The sequence below is a fragment of the Bombyx mandarina genome, chromosome 15 (assembly GCF_030267445.1).
Source record: "Bombyx mandarina strain Sakado chromosome 15, ASM3026744v2".
NCBI lineage: Eukaryota > Metazoa > Arthropoda > Insecta > Lepidoptera > Bombycidae > Bombyx > Bombyx mandarina.
In genome coordinates, this window is record NC_143221.1 from 6,309,999 (window position 1) to 6,328,148 (window position 18,150).

General features: G+C 35.4%; 1 protein-coding gene across 2 annotated transcripts in view; it reads left to right on the forward strand.

The window, feature by feature from the left end:
* The window catches only part of LOC114247191 (beta-1,4-glucuronyltransferase 1), a 71,699-nt gene that overhangs the window by 10,044 nt on the left and 43,505 nt on the right, over positions 1 to 18,150 (forward strand). The window lies entirely within an intron of this gene.

The following is an 18,150-nucleotide window of genomic DNA, read 5'->3' on the forward strand; positions in this document are numbered from 1 at the left end:
TTATAAAGTGGAAAGATTTGTTTGTTTGTTTGTATTGAATAGGCTCCGAAACTACTGAACCGATTTGAAAAAATATTTCACTGTTTGGAAGCTACACTATTCCCGAGTGACATAGGCTATAATCTTTTTCGAAAAAAAATAAGGGATCCCTACTAAAACTCCAATAATGTAACCCAAGAAGTAAAAAAAACCTAAAATATTCTTTACAACGCCTGCCCTGCGAAAACTATTGATGATAGAATAAAATAATGTACTACGACTTTGTAGACCACATTATTATTTACAAAAAGTGTCGCGACAGCATATGTCTAACTATTATAGTTAAGCCGCAATAAGTGTTCTTTTATTTAAAAAAATTAAACAACTTCAAATATCGTTGAAATTTTTGTTAAAGACCCGAGCGGAGCCGGAGCGGGCCACTTGTATAAATTATATTTATTACATACGTTAGGCGTGCCGAATTTTTAACCTCTGTGAGTGATAACCAATTAAAATTAAGATTACTCATATTGACATTTATTTAGAATGAAAAACTATATTTTATGTCGCAGTTTACTTTTTTATTTTAAAACACTACCCTGACAACGACAGGTGGTTAGTAAATCAGTGACAGTAGAATCGAAAAAAATTAGAGTGACATGAAAGCAATACAACTTTTACTGGTGGTAGGACCTCTTGTGAGTCCGCACGGGTATGTACCACCACCCTGCCTATTTCTGCCGTGAAGCAGTAATGCGTTTCGGTTTGAAAGGTGGGGCAGCCGTTGTAACTATACTGAGACCTTAGAAATTAAATCTCAAGGTGAGTGGCGCATTTATGTCATAGATGTCTATGGGCTCCAGTACCCACTTAACCCAGGTGGGCAGTGGTGAGCTCGTCCACTAATCTAAGCAATAAAAAAAAATTAGTAATACAGATAAAATAAAAAATGCCTATTCCTTTCACAAAACAAACATTTTCATTTTAATTGTAATAACTTTATGATTTAATATGAAAGCAAACTGGTTTAGTCAAACTAAGATTTATGTATGTATCCGCATATAAAGAACAGTATGAAATTTACTTTACACGTACTATCTATCAGCACAGAGGTTATGGAAGTCTGGTAGCATTCCTACGAACTGTATAGGTACGTGAGTGGCGCCGTCGTGTGATCGACTTTCAGATTCCGTGCAGACCTGAATATACAGCCTATTTTAAATGCATCAAGAGCACCAAGACGCATATAGTGCAACCTATTTGGCGTTGGGCCGTTTTAATTTACAATAATTATAGATAGAGAATAACGGAACAATTGTTAAAGTCATCAGGGCGCTGCTTTTTTTGCGTATTTTTTTTATATCTAATAGTTGGTAGCGTAAGGAGGTAGCTATTCCAATCTACGAGCTCACATGAGTCTCAATCTGAAAGAAGTTGCTAACCCTAGCCATGACAAGAGCACGTAAACGAATTGTGTAATTTAAGTAAATAAAAACAAATTCAATGTACGTACATACATATGTATGTGACATAACAAACATACTAAAACGTCTTATTTAAAGTACGTGCCAAGAATAGCGGTAATCCTTGCGTGCAATCGTGAAATGTTCTAGAATTATTCTTTTTGTTTTCATACTAAATTGGCAGACGAGTTTCACAGCGTATCTGGTTTTAAGCAAATACCCCCACAAATATCAAAGTGTAAATGCCGCCACACGTCTTGAAACGCTAGATCGAACTCTTTGTAATATGACTGCTGTCCCACCCTTTAAACTGGAACATATTAATGCTTTAAGGCAAAAATACGCAGGACGGTCTTAGGTTAGGTGGTATGTACGGATAAGCACCACCACCAAAAAAGTGAGACATAAAACTCATGTCTTAAGGCGCATAGCGGCATTTTCGATATCTATAGACTCCGGTAACCATTGAAAACCAGGTGGGCCGTGAGCTCGTCCGCCCATTTTAGTAACAAAAAAAGATCAGGTGCTGCTATAAACTGTCACCTACAAAAAAAAAAGATCAGAAGAAGAAAAAGCTTAGTAAAAAAATTTGATTGAAAGAGACATAAGTCCCATTAACCAATAAAATGCATTATATGAACCAGCGAAAAGAATTAGTAAAAAATCTTCAATCGATACACGCAGATCCATAGTCTCAGATAGAATTATTCTAGTTTCGTCGTGAATTCTATTTGTATAGAATATATTGATCGGAGTGTATGTATGCGAGCAACTTCAGCGGAGGGCTAATTTAGACGACGTGCCGAGAATAGCGCTTAATCCTTGTAAGCGATTGCCAATCGTCCTCGATAAATGTCACCAAACGATCGTTTCAACGGCCGAGTTCGATTTTCCTCAATCTCGACAGTATTACTCAAACTTACTTACACGTGACGAAGTTGCAAATTATATATTTTGACGACTAATAAAAAAATAATCTTAGCCAAGTCGGGCCATGACCCCGCGCGTCCTTTGGCGCGGAAACCTTTTTCATGAGATTCGACTCCTGCCTGAATAAAAAAAAAAGCCGTCGCTTTCGCAATGATAGAATATATATTATTATATAAGTTACACACAGTTTGAAGGATGGAGCAGCCGTTGTAACTATACTGAAACCTGAGCACTTATATCTCAAGGTGGGTGGCGCATTTACGTTGTAGATGTCTATGGGCTCCAGTAACCACTTAATACTAGGTGGGCTGTGAGTTCGTCCACCCATCTGAGCAATAAAAAAAAACACTTATTGGCACTACTCATGCCCAACAGCTGTACGCCAATGGTAATATTCCAAAAACCTTTGTTGGAGTGCCAACAACTGTACAAAGGTCTAAATTGGACCTTCGGAACGTATTCATTTTAACATACAAGACTCACAAAACAGACTGATGCCAATGGAATGTTGCGGTCATTAAACGAATTCCACTGAGGAATCCAAATCGAACCCCGTATTACAAATTCTTTGGGAATTCCCAGCATAGCTTTAAAAAGGCAAAAGAAGCTATGATTCACGCGCTTCATACACGCAAACACGTATTTATATCTCAACTGCGTCATTAGTATACAATGTATTATTTTTTTTAATAATTACTAATATTATTCAGCTACAAACTAGTTAGTTTTTTACGTGTTGTATGAGTGCTCCACACCTAGACTAACAAAATTCGATCGACAACTGTGTACTAAAACTCCAACATATTTTTTGAATTGAGAAATGATTTTCGTCTTTATTTTACATTAAAGACAACATCGCGAATGTTGTGAAAGAATCTGCATTCTGTACATACTAAATTTTAAACAAAACATGCAGTGACATTTCTGAAATTTTTATTTATTTCAATTTCAATCATATATTTATGTACACTAGAGGTCCCGCAGTAGTCGAAATTCGACTATAATTAATTGGAATTGTAAGTTTGTACACTATTATGATTGTATAATCTTCTATAATCTCAAATTTCGCCAAGACTACACTATAAAAATATTAACAAAGACAAACAATATTTAATGTATTCTCAATTTGACAACAGACGTCAAGAACAAAAGTTTGACAATAAATAGTATGCATGCGTGTGTGCGTCAAATACATGGTATGTAGTGTGTGTAATGTTTTATTTATTGATTTAATGTATCTTTTATGCATTATGTAAAAAAAATATTAGCATTGTGCACTTCTTCTCTATGTTCTCTATAAGTGTGGAAAATTTCATACTACTCCGTCCGCGCAATTTTCGTAAACAGGGATACAAAGTTTTTGCTTCACGTATTAATTTATAGATATATAAGTCAACACAACTCTCAATAAATATGTTACTAGTTAATCTTCCCCAAAAAAGTCCATTAGTCTCCCTAAAGTTAAACTTCTTTGGCCTCATTAACAGAATGGTGTAAAATGGATAAAATTATATAGCGTCTCTCCTTAGCTTTTACGTCAGCTTCGAACACGATCATAGGAAACAAAGCACGGTGTAAACTAAATTTTTCATGCTTTACGCTTATTAATATTATTATTCGGATCAACTTAAACTGTCGAAACAGAAAATGTCAATTAGTACGAGATAAAAAAAAAACGGAACCCTCCTTCTTTGTTTAAGTAATGACATTTATTGTTTTGTTTTAAAAGTATTGTTACGGGCTGCGGTTCGGGTACTCCCGGTTTGAGCCCCGTGAGCTCACCTACTAGCTCGGTGAATCTAGAATAACCCCTCGAGGTTACTAGAATAGTTAAGAAAAAAAGTGGGTTCGGAATAAATAAAAATTCTATCGAAGTACAATTTCAAATTGTATTAACACTTAGAACACTTTATACTTTGTTATTCACTTCAGATGATCCGTTCGCTGTTTCGCTTCGAGTAGATCCGATTAATAACCCGACTTCGTGCCATTTATGCAACGCTTTTATAGTCGATACGACATCCCTAGATTTATCGAGAACATTCTGGGCAAGTCGAGTAGATTCGAGCTAGTGTGTGTTTCCGCTATCTGACAATAGATGGCGTTGTACTTCTCGAGCCTTCTCGATGTTACCAGATCCTTTGATATTTGTTTCTGCTATTCGGCGATAGATGGCGTTACTCTTACCGGCGTCACAGAATATTTATGCAATGAAATTTATAATAATCAGTCACATTCTTCATAACTGTCGAAGCCGTTGTTGAGCACTGTTGTTGTAATTGCAAGAATGTTCTCGAAGAAACAATTTAATATGTTTCGAATAATACTATATTTATAATATAATTTTGTTTTATTTTTCGCAGTTTAATATCGGCATGATGCCGGTACTCGGAATTACAGAACTAAATCTCTCTGGCAAACTGAAACTAGCAATTGGACCGCCTATTGTTAGCATTGAACTTGTTTTTTGTTAAAACTAATTTTTTTGTTTGTCGTCGTGGCCTAAAGGATAAGACGTCCAGTGCAATCGTATCTAGCGATGCAACAGTGTTCGGATCCCGCAGGCGGGTACCAATTTTTCTAATGAAATATTTACTCAACAAATAAATGTTGACGATTGACTTCCACGGTGAAGAAATAACATCGTGTAATAAAAATCAAACCCGCAAAATTATAATTTGCGTAATATACTGGTGGTAAGAGGACCTCTCGTGAGTCCGCACGTGTAGGTACCACCACCCTGCCTATTTCTGCCGTGAAGCAGTAATCTGTTTCAGTTTGAAGGATGGGGCAGCCGTTGTAACTATTCTGAGACATTAGAACTCATATCTCAAGGTGGGTGGGCGGTATTTACGTTGTAGATGTCTATCTATGGGCTCCGGTAACCACTTAACAACAAGTGGGCTGTGAGCTCGTCCACCCATCTAAACATTAAAAAAAAAACAAGATTAATTAATTGTCTCAAAGCTACATACACTATTCGTAAAAACCATTTTGTTAAACTGTGTAGGATATTTTGTTCCGTGAAACTTTAGGGGACGAGGGGTTGGATAGTCTAGACTTAGAGTGTTTATTCTAGAGTAGTCTAGACAGTATCAAAAGTCCAGACAACTATGAATACCTTTGTTAAAAAGGTTCTATATATTCTTCTAGCATTAGCGCCAGTGTTTTAGCTACACGTAACGCTCTCAGACGATTAACTGCAAGTAAAAATTAAAATTAAATTTTTTTAACTTAAAAATTTTATTTTCGACTTATATCATATTATTATAAGTAAAGGTACTTTTTCGAAATTCCATTCCAAAATCATGTTACATTTTTGATATTTGACATTTAAGTCATTATGAAAACAATTACAATATTATCTTCGAATCGCCAATAACGTTGAAAAGGCGAGACGCGGTTTTTTGTTGTTATGAATGCAAGTTGGCAATGAAACAACAGGAAAGCCTTCGCTACGGTTAAGTGACCGTGTCACAAGCAGACTTGGACGTGACATTAAAATCCACATGTACCTATATATTTTTATTCAATATATATAGGTATGTCGTCAATAGATCAAACTTTAGAATTTTTTTGTTATCAATTTTCGTATTTTCTATGTTGAATATAATAATGATTACTCGCTTCATAAGAAGAAACGATCTCTTAGATACGCTACAGAATAAAAAACCTGAATTAAAGAGAAACAGCGCCGCATATAAATTAATAAACTATGTACGTAATTTTATAACATTGCTATCGAATACAGACTTAATCTGTACAAGGGCACCGGACCAGACGAGGTTTCAAGTCCCTACAAAATAATATATGTAGCTTTGATGCGAACTACTATGTAACGCCACCACGAACCTCGAGGCATGGTCTCAACGTTTAAATTGTATTTTAATAACAGCTGTCTTACCCTTCGAAGTAAGTAAAGAAATGGTGGGATAGTGTAGCCTATATCTACCCCAGCCACTGTCATGGCATACTATAGCTAAGCCATCAATTTCCCGAAGAAAAGTCACGTTCTTTTAATTCAATTTCAAACGCTTAGAAAAGTGCGTGATTACTTATAATTTTTTTTTATTGATTGATTAGTCGACGTGTTCACAGCCCACCTGGTGCTAAGTGGTTACTGGAGCCCATAGACATTTACGACGTAAATGCGCCACCCACCTTGAGATATAAGTTCTAAGGTTTCAAGTATAGTTACAACGGCTACCCCACCCTTCAAACTCAAACGCATTACTGCTTCACGGCAGAAATAGGTAGGGTGGTGGTACCTACCCGCGCGGGCTCACAAGAGGTCCTACCACCAGTAAATACCAGTAAGTTTTATTGTCTACAATGTGAAATAAAAACATGAGTGTTTGTTGTCGTAAACGAAAAATAACTAGGTAAATATCCGCATCAGGATTAAATTGATAATCGTGTGTGATTTGAATTGATAATCGTATTTGTATTATACGATTTTATAATCGTAGTGTATCGATTCTCATTGCAGTTCGTATGTACCTAAGAATTTCATACGAACGTGAAAAGTGAGTTTTCAAAACTGACAACCAAAGCAAGTGCGCACGGATCTGACACAAATACTGGCATACAGGTAAAGAATACTTGGAAACAATCCAAGTCTCACTGTTTACGAAAACTATAACGGTTACTGTTTTTAATGTTTTCCATGAAACATCTGATTGTATTCGATTTCAATCAAGACGCCATTTCCGTAGACAGTTATAACAGCATTATTTAAGACAAATCCAAACGAACATAGCTTTAGGGGTCTTAAGTAATGAGAGAGCGATATCGGATTATTGATTTAAAGATACGGGTGTTACAAGCGAGCCTTTATTTAGGGCCTGTCAACCGTCATACGTCTGCGGTACCAAACCGGCCAATCAAAAACCTTAAAGGCTAATGGTATGGACCTTATGATTACATTATGATGTTGAATTTAAAAGCCAAGTTTTGGAAATGTAACCTGTCGTACCGATCTGTATTAAATTGATTTACAGCCATGGCAAATTTAAACCAAATCACCTTGACCAAACGACTAGACCAATTAGTCAGATGTGCACATAAAATCGTTACACAAAAACACTGATACAATTTAACGGTCATTTAAATATATTTTTTGTGCCTTAAACAACTCCATGAATAACATAATCCCGCGACAACTGCTTATAGTAAGTAAATCGTTAATAATATGTATTACTAAAGATATATTTTTCTGTAGATTATTTTAAAGTAATACAAAGTGATCGGTGTATGGCATCATAACAAAAATATATCAAAATGAAATAAAAAAAAACATAACAAAAAGCTTAATTAACAAACTTTGACCTTTTATTCTGAGTGTGAGACGCCTTAGAATTTCCTTAAAAAGACTTAAATAATTTTTATTCTTCGCATTTTATTAATTCTTTGGAACACACAGGTATACCACAATATTTCATTCTGTATATTCCATTAGATTGTATAGGGCTGTATCTCTAATTAATTCGACTAACTGTCGGAAAATAATCAATCAGAATTTCCAATAAATGAGCCTCGGCGTTCCTGTAATTAGAAACACGACGAGCAATTTGTGAACCACCGCCCGTGAAAGGGTATCAAAGCCCATTCTGGACCGAATCAGTATGTCTTTTAAGTACAGTTTTATTAAAGCCATATATATATATAAGAGACAAAGCAACTGCATCTCCAACAATTTTAAACGAGGTTGATGCATTTCAATTTACGTAATTGGTATACTAATTACCTTTTATTGTTATGAACGTTGTGCCTGCTGGAGGCATACCTCATATTAATCGACAGGTGAGCTTCGATTTAATTGAAAGAGTATAATTTTTAATTATCTAGAATTTATAACGTAAATAAAAAATGTTCTACAAATTTGTTCGTAAATAGATTTTAATTAAGAAATATTTGTTGTTTTTTATATTTTTATGCTCATGACCCGACAAGGATCTTTTGCTTTCGTAATTATATCCTTCTACGCCATTGGAAAACGGCTTTCGTTGGGGCGCGATTAAATTCGTGACGTCGGGAGTCGTTCGGTTGGTAGTACCTTTTTTGTACCTTGTTGTGGTTCTCAGAACTTCCTTAAAGAACCATCAATTTGCCGCGGCATCGCTTTAAAACGGACAAGGCCAACGACCTTGGGACTGAGTCATTTGTACAGCGATTAAGGAAACAGGGTTGGTCGCAGTCGTACGATCGTGAGGCGCCGACCCGGTGAAGAGATCTCGTAAAAGTGAATGACTCGAGAAAAAAATTATCGCGAATTTTACATTAAACGGTACTTTGCTTAAGAAGTAGATACGCTTTGATAGCTCGCAATGTTGTCAAGGAAATTGTTCATTTGAAGATTATAATTAATTAAGTTTAATTAAAATATCTATGGGTCTCGTGTAAATCCCAAGGTAATTTAACGATTTAATTGGCTTGAAGACAGCTAAGTTTACTAATTAAAATACCTTTTAAATCTGAACAATATTCCATAGAAACTTTGCATGATGACGAATAGCCCGTGGATCCCACAGCGAAGTCAATGAATTTTCGAGGCAACTATGTCATGGTGAGTCGAGCCAGTCAAGCGCCTACTGCGGTTGCGGTACAAGATAATTTGACGGGAATTCCATTAAAATTGAAAGATACTGCGAATTGTATTGATTCGTGAACATAAAAAATATTATTTCATTAATTCTTGCTAAAAGCGTATAGGTATTTATGTTTTTTGAATCATCAATACGAATTACGTATTGATGATCAATGCATCATGTTAACATTTACACGAATTAAAACATAAATATCTTTTGAAAAAAATCACTTAAATATAGTGAACAGTATAGATAATAGTAATCAATTCTACACTTCTTTATGATATTCAAAGGAATTCTTATTCATTTGTGTACCGTTAAAAATTGGCATCATAAAATGAAAGTAAAATAAATACTATAATAAAACAGTAGCAGAACGTTGTGAAATTATCCGGAAGGCTATAAACTATAAAGCGTTAGATGTAACTGGCCGATCACGACGACTGTATGAAATGTTTCATTCTCTTAATACAATGTTGACAGTATTCCAATTTGCTTTACGCTTGACCGATTACTGAAGAAAAAAAAACGTGACATCAAATACAATTTAGTTTTTTTTATTGTGTAATCACCGAAACCATAGACATCAGTTTCATGATCATTACAATGTTGATTTACGATCAGTTGTCATTGTTAAACAATCTTCGCAATACCTACTTGAATGATGTTGTTTGAAGTTAAATATTCATTCTATAAAACTAATCTCGATGCACTGTTTCGTGCTACATTCTATTTCTGGCGCCAAACGTAACGCGTTCCACTTGGGAGAAGAGGGTACCCGTTTTTTCAAACGCTTACGATAAAAAAAAAAGTTAATAGGCACTTGAACCGTTCTACACTGGAAGAATAGCCAAGTAAAACATGCAATACAAACTTTCGCACTTATCATTTTAGTCTTAGCATTTCCGTGTCTGTGTTCAATTGTAAGCGACGAGTAAGATATTATTTGTCGACATTTAAATTCTTATTATGTCTCAAGCGCTTCAACAATTATAGAAGGAGAATTATAAAAGCGAATACAAAATGTGGATCTGATTTATGTCGTCTCCTCTCTAACGTAGATTTTGAATAGGATATTACAATTCGTCAAGTTTCTGAGAGTACGAAATGGAAAACAAAATGTATGCGCCAAGTTCGACTGCATATTGGAAACTTGTCGGATCGACGGACAATGTAAATCCAAGTAAGTCGTCGTGGCCTAAGGGATAAGACGTCCGGTGTATTCGTGTTGAGCGATGCACCGGTGTTCGAATCCCAGGCGGGTACCAATTTTTCTAATGAAATATAATACGTAGCCAACAAATGTTCACGATTGACTTCCACGGTGAAGGAATAACATCGTGTAATAAAAATAAAACACGCTAAATTATAATTTGCGTAATTACTTGTGAGTCCGCACGGGTAGGTACCACCACCCTGCCTATTTCTGCCGTGAAGCAGTAATGCGTTTCGGATTGAAGGGTGGGGCAGCCGTTGTAACTATACTTGAGACCTTAGAACTTATATCTCAAGGTGGGTGGCGCATTTACGTTGTTGATGTCTATAGACTCCAGTAACCACTTAACACCAGGTGGGCTGTGAGCTCGTCCACTAATCTAAGCAATAAAAAAAAACCAGACCACCGAGCTTATTCGGCATTCGTTCGTCCTAGCTAATTGAAAATATGTTTGCGGTACGCATCGACCCTCTGGCTTGCATATTACACGTCTGTCGTCGCCGTTAGCCGCAAGCCATGTGGCATGAAACATATTATTATAATGTCTAATAGAAGTACTAAATTATATGACTGAGTGTAAACGAAACTTTACATTGTATTAATTTAGTAGCAATTTTTAAAAACTTAACCGACTTTAAAAAAGGAGGAGGGTGTTAATTCAACTGTATTTTTTATGTGCGTTATCCTCAGAATTTTTTTCAAAGTGAACCAATTTTTAACGATTACTTTTTTTTATTTCAAGGCTGGTTGGTGGTGGTCCCATTTCAACTTATCATTATATGGTCATTACCCTTTAAGTTATCTTTGATAATGCAAATTTAATCGACTTCAACTACATTAATGATTTCTCTTTTTTTCTTCGTTAAATTCGTTTTTTTTTTATTTATTTAAAAATCGTGTTTATCAAATTATTTTATTAACTTTTTTTTAAAGTACACACAATACAATTATTACTAACAATTAAATAAAAAATATGTTAATTTCAAGCAAAAAAACTGTAACAGGATATACAAGTATTTAAGTAATCGTAAACACATCACGTATTTCACATCATCATACTAGTGAGTGCAACTAAGGTCATGTAAATATTCTGCTGAGTAACATTATTGTATTTTGTACAGAATCATTTGTAAAAATAACAGTCAAATGAAACTATTAAACGAGGAACTGTGAAATAATGTTAAACATTATAAAAAAAAACACACGGAGACTGCCGCGGTAAAGCTATTGCATAGCAACTTTTTATCACCTTATGCAATTATAATTAGACAATAATATGTTAATATTAAAACAATAATAAAATAAGACCACGCTATATTTATAAACATTAACAAAAGCAAAACATTAACTGTCCCCTTCACACTCATAAGCTAGACCGCGCGAGACAGAGATGGGCAGACTTTTGCGCATGCAGTGCGACGTCACGCCGCGCGCTTATTCACAAACACTACAAGCGCAACGTATGAATGTGTTGAACGCGAGCTACATGGTAGGCGGAGTGGGGGGTGTTAGGTTTTATGTTCGTTACGGAATTTTTTGATTCGGTTGCCGCGCTCAAAACCCCCGAGATAAAATCTATGCAATAGCTTAAAAGAAAAATCAGAGATTTCTGATTTCACTTCACATTGCATTGGGACTTAAATATTTTCATTCCCAACTACGAGGAAGATTTCTGTTGTAGCAAAGTAGATTCAACAAATGCGTATATTTCATATCTCTCTCTATCTAGGGGAAGTCGCAACTGAGCTTGGTACGGATTCACTAATTCATTAATATAAGAAATTGCTTAAATTAATACAAATATTCACTGTGAATAGAACAAAACCATTCCGGGTGATGCCATGAGTCACGATTGGGGACCGACCTTTGTAGAGACTATATTTTATATCCTGTTATTTGCGATAATTACATTTATATCTATTTAAAACGACCATTCACATTAAAATATGTTCAAACGTTGTGCGTGTAAGTAAATCCTGTGTAATTTATTATTCGCTAGCTGGTCGTATAAATTTACAAAGATAATGCTTCAAAGTAATTCAGACAATCACGGAAAGGGGATAATTTTGTCACCTCCCACACTAGAGTAAAAGATAACATTGCCTCTACTTTCGTTTTAGAGTTGATGTTGAACAAATAGAATTGATAACTATGTTTCGTTTTGAAGGGTAAGATATATTGTTAATCCATGGGAATTCATGATTACGACTGTAAAAAAAAATTATAAAAATGTACGTAGCACACCTAATTCTCTGATTTGAATCTGCGACATACATTTTCAAAGTTATAGTCACCATCCATAACTTAATTAACTACACGTAATACTTTATTCCTCCTTTTTTTTAAGATTCAATCGGATCCAGAGATTTATAAAAATGTAAAATCTGTTGTGTTCTATAAATCCATTTCGCCGATCTCTTTCTTTTTAACATGTATGGAATCTATTAACATTAGCATATCGTGATTCGCAGCTCCCACTTGTTTGTTATTCCTACAATTAGCGTTCTTCGTGCGAACGTTAAAAAACAATTGCAGCGAAAATTAGGAACTTAATTAGTAACAGATAATTGGATAGATGTTGGCTGAATAAAAGGAATTTCTACTTTATTGATTAACTGCAAAGAAAAAGAGAAATAGAATTATTTGCTAACATGACAGCAGTCATAATAAGTCATAATAACATAACATGACTAATGTCACGTTGGATGCAGGTGGCAATGGATTGGCCGCACTGGACACCAGTTGCAGAGAGCTTCAACAGTGGACTGTGGACAGGCTGAGATGATGATGATGACGACTGCTAATATTTTGACTTCATTTGCTAATATTTTAGCTTCAACAGTGGACTGTGGACAGGCTGAGATGATGATGTTGACGACTGCTAACATTTTAGCGGTTTTACACTTGAAGCGAAATTCACATTTTAATGTTTGTACGCTTCTGGTAAACACTTAACACCAACCAGACCAGGAGCTCTTGCCCTCGTCAGCCCATTTAGACCAATAAAAAGTCAATGAAACAATAAACCTTCATAGTATAAAAAAATGAAAACGTTATTCGAGCCAGTAGGAACGGTTATTGCGTATGCAGACCACGATGCTTCCTGTTAATGAAGTGGCCGACTCATTGATACAGTGTAGTTCTGCACGCGTCGACTTGCCAGCTTGACTAGTAAAATACCGGACAAATGTATAATACGCCGCTGTTCACAATGGATGGAAGTAAGCGATCTATCATAGGAGATACACGTTACGATTTCTTTTAATTCTGTTCGCCGGATGACGTTGCTGTGTGTGTTTGCTCGTCATTAACGGATATATTGTGCTATAAATGTTATATTGTCTCTGAATACATAAAACGTGTTTGTTTTTTAGATACAATTAATGGTAGGTATCAAACAATTGCATAGTGATAAACAGAATTATATAACCCATTCTATTGAACAAGATATTTTAGTTTGAACAGTCGGTTAGAAATGAAATAACATTTGATATCAAATAATCTGGTCTCAGGCGCTTTTGACAAATAATTTGCGCACATAGACACAATTAAAATATTATCATGAGTGTTTTAAATTCATGCTCGATAGAGAGAACGCACTATTTTCTACAATGTCGTCTACACTCCAGAGCATGATACAAAATTGTTATCATCTTTAGCGTTGCGGGAACGGGACAAAATTTCTCTCTCTCTCTTCCTAGCTATTAATTCCACATGGTGGTGGGGTCAGATTTTCCTATTTTAGTCTCCTTCGCTCTGTCTTCAACATCCTCGTCAGCAAAATTTGCGGTCCCTTTTGCCCTTCAGCCTTTCATCTTTGCACCTTGTTTTGGGCCTACCTCTAGGTCTCCGACCGGGGAGGTCGTGCAGTAGTGCCAAATTACAAAACAACAGGACAAAATATCCGGTATAAAATATATAAATTTTACACCTACATCTCAGAACTTTATTGATCGGTTTCAATTATTTCTTAATGAGACTTATTGTATTCAATTACATTTCACACAAAATCCTTGTGTTTTAATGAATGCGATATCGGTCAAATACACAATTATGATTTGTCCATACAGTACAATAATACCTAATTGGTTAGGTCGTTTTTCCATCTTTAAGCAAACATTGAAATAAATAAACCAAATTTTTCATATTATAGGATTTTCTTTCTGCTATGTTCGGTATGGTTATGTTCCTGAAACATAAAAACTACATAAAAATAAGCACAGCTAGATGAGTGGTTACTGGAGCCCATAGACATCTACAACGTAAATGCGCCACCCACCTTGAGATATAAGTTCTAATGGTCTCAGTATAGTTACAAAGGCTACCCCACCCTTCAAACCGAAACGCATTACTGCTTCACGACAGAAATAGGGGGAGTGGTGGTACCTACCCGTGCGGACTCACAAGAGGTCCTACTGCCAGGCAAATGAATGCCGCACTCGCCCTGAGACTTGAGGTCTCAATTGTTTGGTGATTCGCTTTTTTCAATTTTTTTTAGTTTGATTTTACGCGATCTTAATCCAATATCGTGGACGTGTATCAAATGTTTTTTAGGCAATCAAATATCGCACATTCACCCGAAACAACAAGACAACAGGTACTGATTGGATAAAACGAAATGTAAATCCTTACATCTAAGTTATGGTAACGAAGGCAGCGCAATACTTAACGTCCTGAAAAACGAATGTTGCAAAACCGAAAATTACGAAAGCAGAACTCAATATTGGATGTTTCGCGAATTATTCAGTACATAGGTAACGTTTATTCACACATTGTGAAAAATTACCGCGCGTTATAAACTCATGCATGCCGCAGACGCCACACTTAGAATTTGTTTTGCAAACACCGAAACATTTAGACTTGCTTTAGTCGACTTTCAGAACGTTTTGCGTCTGCTGATGTAACACTGTTTCAATAATTATAAATTTTTCGTCTAATTTAAAAATGAGATTTTATGCATCCTATATTTGCATTCGATTTTGCAAAAGAGGCCAAATATTTTTCTGGTCTGGTTTCTGTTTCTTGAAGTGGGCCGCGGTGTTTATTTCGTTTCGTCAACAATTATGGTAATTTACTGATTTTTAACATTAAATTTGTTTTTTATGATAGAGTATTGAGAGTCCGATAGCAATCACGAATCTCTGTTTCAATCGCACATCTGTTAATAAATAACAATTTAATTTCTTGTTTTAAGGCGACTGCCTGAGTCATTAACTTTAAATGACGATTCAAGTGATTTTTTTATGTATTTGAATCATATCTGTCTCATTATCTCATCATGTCTATCTGTAAAACAATAAAGTTGCATACTTAGTTGTTTCGGTAGGCAGCGGCTTGGCTTTGCCCCTGGCATTGCTGAAGTCCATGGGCGACGGTAACCACTCACCATCAGGTGGGCCGTATGCTCATCTGCCTACAAGGGCAAAAAAAAAAAATAAAAAAATTTAAAACTCAAACAATAATCATTTTAAGTACCTGACTTTATGGAATCTAGAACATTCACAAAACTAAATATTTTCTCTACCAAATCGTTGGTAACCTAAGGAGCTGTACCAACTACGCGTGGTCGGGTAGGTTACTAGGTGTGAGCTCATGAGCCTCAAAGAAGACATGCTAACACTAGAGAACTAAATGATTTTTAAAACGTCCTGTAGTATCATGCTCTAGCGCCTACTTCACTTATAATTAAAATACTGAATGAAACAAGAAACGATTTAATGCGCACGTCAAAGATTTAAAATAACTTACAAGAATAATTGCATATTCATGACATAGCTGTAAGTTAGCACTTACCTATTAAATCACGACCACTTACGATTGAATCGATGTCAACTTAAGTATTTTTTGTGTAAATGGTGACGAGCTCATGCCACACCCGGCGTTAAGTGGTCATCGGAGATTGACCGGAATGGATACGCGGCGACTTTGGTTTTGTTACGTAGTGGGCGGAAACCTCATTTTTTGTAATGGCTATTCGAATTCTAAACTAAGATTACGATTATGTTAAATCGAAACTATGAAGATAGATTCCGACAAATCTTTGAATTATTTTCTGTTGCCTAAATTTGAAAGGAATGTGCCAACGAAATGTTAATAAAGTATAAGGATTGGATTTTCGTAAAAAACCTTTTTTTTGTGTATTTTTTTTTCGTTTTTTTTTATTATTGCTTAGATGGGTGGACGAGCTCACAGCCCACCTGGTGTTAAGTGGTTACTGGAGCCCATAAACATCTACAACGTACATGCGCCACCCACCTTGAGATATAAGTTCTAAGATCTCAGTATAGTTACAACGACTGCCCCGCCCTTCAAACCGAAACGCAACTTATAGTAATGACTCATTATAGCCAGGGCACTTTTTAAGAAATGGGTCAAAATTGTTTCTTTTGTAGTAGATATTGGTCACACAATTAATAATGTGACCTTAAAGGGGGAGAAGAGGACTGTTACGATATATTTTTTTTGTTTCAAAAAAAGTAAAAATGTCAAACTAGTAAAGGTCGTATACACACTATGCAAATTTGTAAAAATGTTTACATATCTATGCGTATGATTTTAATATATGACTATATTTTGATAATTTGTTAATAAATTTCATTTAACTAACACAAAAAAGGGAGTGTGTAATACTCACTAATTATCTTACTAATACGTTCAGGTCGCGAATGAAACTCTCTCACACTTTTTTACTGGTGGTAGGACCTCTTGTGAGTCCGCACGGGTAGGTATCACTGCCCCGCCTATTTCTGCCGTGAAGCAGTAATGCGTTTCAGTTTGAAGGGTGGGACAGCCGTTGTAACTATACTGAGACCTTAGAACTATATCTCAAGATGTGTGGCGCATTTACGTTGTAGATGTCTATGGGCTCCAGTAACCACTTAACACCAGGTGGGCTGTGAGCTCGTCCACCCATCTAAGCAATAAAAAAAGCCACATGCTATTGCGAATTAATATTTGGGACACAATTCAGGGTCAAATACCTACAATAATCTCATCAATAAGTTTATCTATACTAATGCGTATAATATCTTTTGCTACGCTTGCGACCGTTAGGCAACAACGATCCTTGACTTTAACTAATAATCCAATGTCCGATTAAATCATTAAGACAATAAATTACAAGTTACTAACATAACGGTAAAAAAATACCCAATTTATATTCGTTTAACTGTACACTGGCCATTTCGAAATTGAAAATCGATCAAATATTGACATTACTGAAGTTTTGCGTTCACGACCCGTTAAATAACTAAACACTAATGGATCAAAGTGAGCGCAGCACAAAATCTTGACCTTGCCCGATGCAATCATGTAATAATTAAGTACTATTATAATTCTCTAATAATATAGGACAGAAGCTTAAAGAATATCAATTAAGTATATATGTGCCATTATTATGAAATCTTAACGTTTTTATCAATAGTAAAGGTAACAATGGATCTTACCCAGTCGTAATAATGGACATAATAATATGCCTTTCCAATACATGCACAAATTTCGAAGGGCGAATATTTATTGAAAATAAGATCATAAACTCTATCTTTGATCTTGTAGTACATTGAAAAACAGTTTTTACCATTTTGACGCATTGGTATTGGTATTTTTTTCTTTCCGTTTATTTCAGAGTTTGCATCTATATTACATTCATTTTTAGTATGATTTAAAAATATATCAAATAACGAAATCCCTGTCACGTAAGTGTCTCATAAATTAAGTAAAAAATCATTGAAATTTCAATTATCTAAACACTTCAAGATCTAGAACGAAATATTGTAATGCCTTTCACGTTAAGTGTAAGCCATGCAGTTGTAAGTTTAAGTTGAACAAGCATTGTAATCGGTTTAAGTAAAACACTTTCCCCCATGAAGGTCGGCAATGTCTGTGCTTTGAATATTATGTCATCCATAGTGTTTACACGTGTCTGCTTCGACTATTATGTTATCAAGTCATAACCAAATACGTAAAAACTAAGGAG